A 7,954-nucleotide genomic window follows, 5' to 3' on the forward strand; every position below is an offset into this window, starting at 1 on the left:
TGTTCCTTACTCCCCAATTATCATACCTTTGCGTGTGTGTGTGTGTGTGTGTGTGTGTGTGTGTGTGTGTGTGTGTGTGTGTTTCCTCATAGCTATGGACATCACCAGGTGATTCAATTCATCCGAAGTCTGACCTTTGACCTCAGAGGAGGTCATAACAACCACAACAGACCCCAGGAGACGCCTACCTCCTACAATCACCTGTGCCCTTATTGCACGGACAGCCAGGGCAGCCCCCCACCCCACCCCACACCCCTTTGCGATGAGCCCTCGTTCTGACGAGCTGAGAACGAGGCCCAACGCGCCACGTCGTCAGCTGCTACAACTGTCAGTCCAGAGGAATGGGGTCAGGTCAGCGTCAACTTGCGTGCGCATAAACACCTGCATACAATTTGATCAACTCAGTGATCCACGATCTCTTTAGTTGAACCCAAAAATAGACTGAATAATTAATAAATAGATGAATGAATAAATGAATGAATGAGTAATGATAAACTGAATGGTCATGAGAATGGAAATTATAACAATATAATACATAAAATGTCAATGTATATATGTATGTGTATACATATGTATATATATATATATTTTATACATGTATATACAGTATATGTAGTATATTCTCTATCATTTCTTAATCTCATTGCATTTCTATTTCCTTTCGTTTCATTATTATTCTAGTTCTTCTGTTTCGATTATTTTATTTTATTTTTAAACCTTTGTATACTCATATCATTTCTTATATTTATCCTTATTTTTGTCCTAAGTCGTGAAGCTATGGTGACTAAGCTCGACGCCATTACTAGGTTAGACGTTACTATCTAGACACGTGTTCCTCGTATGGCTACAGGTGTTCAGGGTTTCTCTCTTTCGTGCTCTTTTTCGTGCTCTTTTTCGCACTAGATAATCGAAGGTCAGCCGGAGGGGTACCACACAGCTTCCTCTTATACAGAACTCTCTCTCTCTCTCTTCTCGGGAATTTTCGAAATTCGGAAATCCCTCCAATATCCGGAAGTCAATGTTCCGGATTTTAGAAGGTTCTGGATATCAGGTGCATTCTCTGAGAGAGAGGGACAGAAAGAGAGAGAGAGAGAGAGAGAGAGAGAGAGAGAGAGAGAGAGAGAGAGAGAGAGAGAGAGAGAGAGAGAGAGAGAGAGAGAGAGAGAGACTCAAAGAGGAAGAGAGAGGAAGAGAAAATGGACAAGAAAGAGAGGAATAAGAAAAATAAAAAAGAGTACATCAGGTGCATTCTCTGAGAGAGAGGGAGAAACAGAGAGAAACAAAAAGGAAGAGGAGGAGAAAATGGACAAAAAAAAAGAGGAATGAAAAAAAAGAGCACATCAGGTGCATTCTCTGAGAGAGAGAGAGAGAGAGAGAGAAACAGAGAGAACCAAAGATGAAGAGAAATAGAAAATGGACAAGAGAAAGAGGAACGAAAGAAAAAGAAAAATACAAAAAATATATAAACCAATCAAGTAGCACCACCACCTTCACCACCTCCTCCGCCTGAGCAGCTGTGGGCTGGAGCAACAGGTCGTCACCGCCGCCGCAGCAGCAGCAGCCACCATCAGTGGAAGCACATGTGGTCCGTGGGACTGTTCCTAAATCAATAAAGTATTGATAAGATGTCCCTAAACTCCTAAAGTATTGACAAAAATTAAAGTTTTATAGACAAGGTACCCAGGGTACCAAGTTGCTAAGGTGTCAAGGTGCCAGTGTGTCAAGGTGACAGGGTGTCAGTGTACCAAGGTGCCAGGGTACCAGGGTGCCAAGGTGACAGGGTGCCAAGGTACCAAGGTACCTGGGAGCTAAGGTGACAGGGTGCCAAGGTACCAGAGTGCCAAGGTACCAGAGTACCAAGGTGTCAGGATACCAAGGTACCAGGGTGCCAAGGTACCAGAGTGCCAAGGTGTTAGGATGTCAATGTACCTGGGTGTCAAGATGTCATGGCACCGATACCAGGGTACCAAGGTACCAGGGTACCGAGATGCCAGGGTGTCAGGATGTCAGGATGCCAAGGTGCCAAGATATCAAAGGAAATCAAAATGGCGAAACTTCGTGTAGAAGTATTGGCAACACTAACTGCCACGATCAACGAATACCTTTTATTCTATTTGTCGCCAGTTGATTTTATTCAACTAAGGATGGAAGGAACCTCCGGCAGTCAATGCACCATGGAGGTGAATAAAATCGCCTGACGGCAGTCAGAATAAAGGGAAAAGTGCCACCTGGTACGGAAGGGGATAAGTAGATGGCGGCCAGCATTAGCCTCGTTCGCGTCTCTTCATCAAGCGTACGAAAGAATATGAAATATGTGACGAAGAATAATTATGCACCGTTTCCTGTTGGGGGTCTGTGTCCGAACTCGCCAAAATACGTCTCATATGTATACATATATACATATATATTTTTGCAACGTACACACACGCACACGAACATATACGCGTCCACGTATACACAACTCAGATACTGTAATTAGTGCATCCATTTAATCACTGATATGTGTGGGCATATGTGCGTATGTGCGTGTGTGAGAGAGAGAGAGAGAGAAAGAGAGAGAGAGAGAGGGGGGAGAGAGAATTTGCTTCGCCTAGTCATATACACCTCTACACGGGAACACATGTGATCATAAACCAGGTTGATACCAACCCTGCATTCCTTCACAGCAAAATACGCGTGAATATAAATGAAAAAACTACACGAGTGATAAAATCCATTCTAGCCCATACATGAACATCCAAGCCCAGGATTTCTTAGCCTCTTTTGGTGCGTCGGGTCACTAATGATCTCCGGACGATTTTATTCAGTCGAAAGAAGATCGACCTTTCTAAATGGAGTTAAGACGAGGAGGAAGAAGGAAAGGAAGGAGGGAAGGGGTGTTGTAGAAGGTGTGGGGAAGGGGGGAAGGAGAAGGAGGAGAATATGGGGGAGAGAGGAAGGACGAAGGAGAGAGTGTATGGAAGAAGCAGACAATCTAGTGCTATGTACCCCCAGACAGCTAAACCGATAAGTTTAACGCCATATGTACCAAAACATCCTTATCCCCCTACCCCTCTCCCCTTCCCCCCTTCTCTCCCTCCCTTTCCACGTCACCTGGACGGCCCTTCGAACTCCAAAACACTCCCCCGAACTCCATTCCTTTACCGCTTACCTGATTCTGTGTAACGTCCGTGGTACTCCTGGCTGTGGCAGTCCTCGACGCTGGATCACAGTATTCCCCCCCCTTAGGCCGACTAACGCACACTGAGTGACACTATCCTCCCCCGGACGCGAACCCACTAGACTACACTGCCAGCGTGGTGGAAATACACTGACCGCCGTCTCGCTTGCTCACACTTGTGTGTATGTATGTGCGTGTGTGTCCGTGCGTGTGTGCGTGTCTCACTCTTACTTACTCTCTCTTTCTCTCTCTCTCTCTGACCCTCTCACCCCTCCTCCCTCTCGTTGGACGGAGAGGCTCGACCAGTCCCTAACTAGGGCAGACCATTTCAGGGGCCCGGCCAGTCCCTAACTAGGGGAGATCTACTCAAGGAACTCAGTCGATCTCTGACTAGGGAAGAGCCATTGAGGGACCCAACCAGTCCCTAACTAGGGCATAACCATTAAGGGGTCCAACCAGTCCCTAACTAGAAGAGACCCATTTAGGGGCCCAGCCAGTCCCTAACTAGGGAAGACGTATTAAGGGACCCAACCAGTCCCTAACTAGGGGAGACCCATTTAGGGGCCCAACCACTCCCTAACTAGGACAAACCCATTAAGGGGCCCACCCAGTCCCTAACTAGGGGAGAGGCATTAAGGGGCCCAGCCAGTCCCTAACTAGAGGAGACGTATTAAGGGGCCCAAACAGTCCCTAATTAGGGGAAGACCAATTTTGGGCCCAGCCAGTCCCTAACTAGAGGAGACGTATTAAGGGGCCCAAACAGTCCCTAATTAGGGGAAGACCAATTTTGGGCCCAGCCAGTCCCTAACTAGGACAAACCCATTAAGGGACCCAGCCAGTCCCTAACTAGGGGAGAAATATCAAGTGGCCCAACCAGTCCCTAACTAGGGCAGACCCATTTAGGGGCCCAACCAGTCCCTAACTAGGGGAGACCCATTAAGGGGCCCAGCCAATCCCTAACTAGGAGAAACCCATTAAGTGGCCCAACCAGTCCCTAACTAGGGGAGAATCATTAAGGCACCCAGCCAGTCCCTAACTAGGGGGGACCCATTTAGGGGTCCAACCAGTCCCTAACTAGGGCAGAAGCATTAAGGGACTCAGCCAGTCCCTAACTAGGGGAGACCCATTAAGGGGCCTAGCCAGTTCCTAACTAGGGAAAACCCATTTAGGGGCCTAGCCAATCCCTATCTAGGGGAGGCATATTAGGGGGCCAGCCAGTCCCTAACTAGGGGATAAGCATTAAAAGACCCAGCCAGTCCCTATCTAGGGCAGACCCATTTAGGGGTCCAGCCAGTCCCTATTTAGGGGAGAAGCATTAAGGGGCCCAACCAGTCCCTAACTAGGGGAGACGCATTTAGGGACCCAGCCAGTCCCTAACTAGGGGAGACCCATTAAGGGACCCAACCAGTCCCTAACTAGGGGAGACCCATCAAGGGACCCAACCAGTCCCTAACTAGGGTAAACCCATTTAGGGGCCCAGCCAGTCCCTAACTAGGGGAAGACCAATTCAACCTTGTTCAGTCCACGGCGGCAATGCATCTTCAGTTATCCATACAATGTTCAATAATCCATATTCATTTATCCATGCATGTTCGTTTATATATCCATAACCGTTTATCCATGTATGTTCACTTATCCATACCTGTTTGATTATCCATGTTCATTTATCCACACCTGTTTAATAACCCTTGTTCATTTATCCATGCAAGTTTAATCCATTTCCATTTATTTATACCTGGTCAATTATCAATGACCGTTTATCCATGCATGTTCATTTATCCATACATGTTCAAATGTCCATTTATCCATACCAATTCAATTAGCTGTGTTCATTTATGCATACATGTTCAATAACCCATGTTCATTTATCCATAAATGTTCGAATATCCATGTTCATTTATCCATAGTATTCAATAATCTATGTTTATCCATACCTGCTCAGTTATCCGTGTTCATTGATCCATGCCTGTTCGTTATCCATACCTGTTCATTTATCTATATATGTTCACTTATCCATGTTCATTTATCCATACCTGTTCAATTGTCCATGTTCATTTATCCATACCTGCTCAGTTATCCATACCTACTCAGTTATCCATGTTCATTTATCCATGCCTGTTCATTATCCATAACTGTTCAATAATCCATGCTCATTTATCTATATATGTTCACTTATCCATGTTTATTTATCCATACCTGTTCAATTGTCCATGTTCATTTATCCATACTTATTCATTTATCCACCCCACCTTTTTGCAAACGCAAACTTCAATAACAACCTCGTTATTTCCTCCATGTCCTTCACCAGCGCTTCTCTCCATGTGGACAACCTGGCGCCTACAGAAGAGAAGCTACGCTCGTAGGGCCCCGTCTCTCGTGATTCTTCATGGTCTTGGGCCACGTGTTGGACTCGTGATCGACAGCTATTACCCTCCCGGATGAGAGTTCAGAGTTCACACACACACACACACATATATATATATACATATATATATATATATATATATATATGACCTGATCTATTGATCTATGGGTAATGCTGTGACCTTACATCAGAGGCTTTTTATTATTTATTTTTTTTATCTCGTGGACCCCACAAAGAAATTTTCAAAATATTTATAGACTTCCTAGTTTTTAATTCAAGGACAAAAAAGAACACCCATGTCAAAATTAATATGAATAGTAGTAGTAATAGTTGACATGCAGTATGATAAAAAGGTAATTCGCATTAAGAAAATATGTCGAGGTGTACGAGTATATGCAACTTAATTCTCAGTACAATAATCCATGTTCTTTAATCCAAACCTGTTCAGTTATCCATTTATCCATACAATTTCTTCTTTCATTGTTGACATCATAACTGTCACAATAAACGTATAAATTGAAATTCAAAACGAGGCGATGTGGATTTTTTTTTTTTTCCAAAAATTATTCTACAATATTCCTCTATTTTTTTCTTCATTCAAAACAAAGATAATATGCGCCCATTATATTTGACTGTTTCATTTCTCATTTGCTGAAAAATCCCCGGTGCCAAGGTCGTACGGAATGCATCCTGTATGACCCTAATACGGACAATAGAGAGACGACGATGACGGGTATGGATTGGTTGTAGGCAGTGTTGCCAGCGTTGCTGAAATTTCTGAAAATTTACTGAAATTTTTTTATTTGTTTTTTAATTCAAAAAATTATTATATTTATATATTTTTTAATCTAATAATGTCCGATATTCTTCAGATTTTTTTTTATAAATTATTATCGACATTTTCCAATCAATGTGTCGTCAATTTTCTTTTCGACGCCAATTTGAGAATCCCTTCCTTACATACACTCCCCTACCCCAACCCCTTGCCCACCAGGGTTGGAGTGTCGTGTGTGTGTGTATTTACCTAGTTGTATTTCACGGGAAGAGAGCTATGCTCGTAGTGACCCGCTTTTGTACCTTTTAGCATCCAGTTTGATCTTAAATTCTTTTATAGTTTTTTAACTCGCTGTTTCCTCATTCAGTTTGTTCCAGATATCTACTATTCTGTGTGGGAAACTTCTTTTTTTCAGATCTCTTCTGTAACTATCCTTATTATTTTTATTTTCATGTCCTTTTCTTTTAACCCACTTTAGTAAATTATCTCTATCAAGGACTTCCATTCCTTTCGTAATTCTGTAGATCTCTTTCTCTTCTTTGTTCCAGGGTTGGTGGTTCGAGTTTAGTGTGTGTGTACTTACCTAGTTGTATTATATGGGAAGGGGAGCTATGCTCGTGGTGACCCGTATTTGTATCTCGCAAGATCAAGTTTGTTCTTAAATTCTTGTATTGCGTTTGCACACACTATTTTTTTCATCAAATTGTTCCATATATCTATCACACTGTGTGGGAAGCTGTTCTTTTTCAGGTGTGTGTGTGTGTGTGTGTGTACGTGCGCGCGTGCGTGCGCGTGCATTCAGGATGAGCATAAGATAAGTCATAATGACGCAATCTTTCCAGAGGTCCATCGCAGATGTAAGAACACCGAAAAGTGGCAAAGTGGGCCGACGATTAAGTGGCGCAAGAAAAAAAAAAAAAAAAAAAAAAAAAAAAATGTGTGGAGAGGTGGAGGAATGGTGGAGGAGGGAGGAAGACGGGGAGGAGGAGGAGGAGGAGAAGCAAGGAAACAAGAGGGAGAGAATTAGGAGGGAGAGAGAAGGGTGAAGAGGGAGAAGGGGAAGGAGGGGGAGGAAAGGACGGGAGAGAAGGGTGAAGAGGGAGGAGGAAGAAGAGGGAGGAAGAAGAAGAGTGAGAGGTCATCCCCCGTGCCATAGACGCAGCCTCAGCCGAATCAAATCGCCTGGCGGCTGCCAGAATAATGATTGTAATGTGTGTCGCCAAGCAAGGGGGGGGGGAGTAAGGGAGAGGGGAGGGAGTGGGTGGGAAAGAAGAAAACTGGATGATAGGAACTGATGGGTGGGGGAGGGGGGAAAAGGGAGAGGATCAGCTGATGGGGGAGAAGGTGGGATGGATAACGAAAAGGAGGGGGGAAAGGGGGGAGAAAGAACTTGAGAGGTGACGAAGAAGAGGTTAGGAAGATGAAGAAGAGAGGAACGTAATGAGGAAGGGAGGGGAGGGAGGAGAGAGAGGGAGAGGGAAAAGAGGAGGGGAGAGGGAAAAGAGGAGGGGAGGGGAGAGGGAGAAGAGGAGGGGAGGGAGAAGAGGAGGGGAGGGAGAAGAGGAGGGGAGGGGGAGAGAGAGGGAGAAGAGGAGGGGAGGGGGAGAGAGAGGGAGAAGAGGAGGGGAGGGGGAGAGAGAGGGAGAAGAGGAGG

General features: G+C 44.7%; 1 protein-coding gene across 1 annotated transcript in view; it reads right to left on the bottom strand.

Moving 5' to 3' along the window:
• Window positions 1–3,305, bottom strand: part of Rab3 (RAS oncogene family member Rab3) — a 295,748-nt gene extending 292,443 nt beyond the window's left edge. Inside the window, exon 1 of the mRNA XM_076198483.1 lies at window positions 3,152–3,305. The gene's annotated coding sequence lies outside the window, so the exon portion shown is untranslated. The remainder of the gene's footprint in view (window positions 1–3,151) is intronic.
• Window positions 3,306–7,954: the final 4,649 nt, after the last annotated feature.

Source organism: Oratosquilla oratoria, chromosome 15 (genome assembly GCF_046742065.1).
Source record: "Oratosquilla oratoria isolate Oo_2021 chromosome 15, ASM4674206v1, whole genome shotgun sequence".
Classification (NCBI taxonomy): Eukaryota; Metazoa; Arthropoda; class Malacostraca; order Stomatopoda; family Squillidae; genus Oratosquilla; species Oratosquilla oratoria.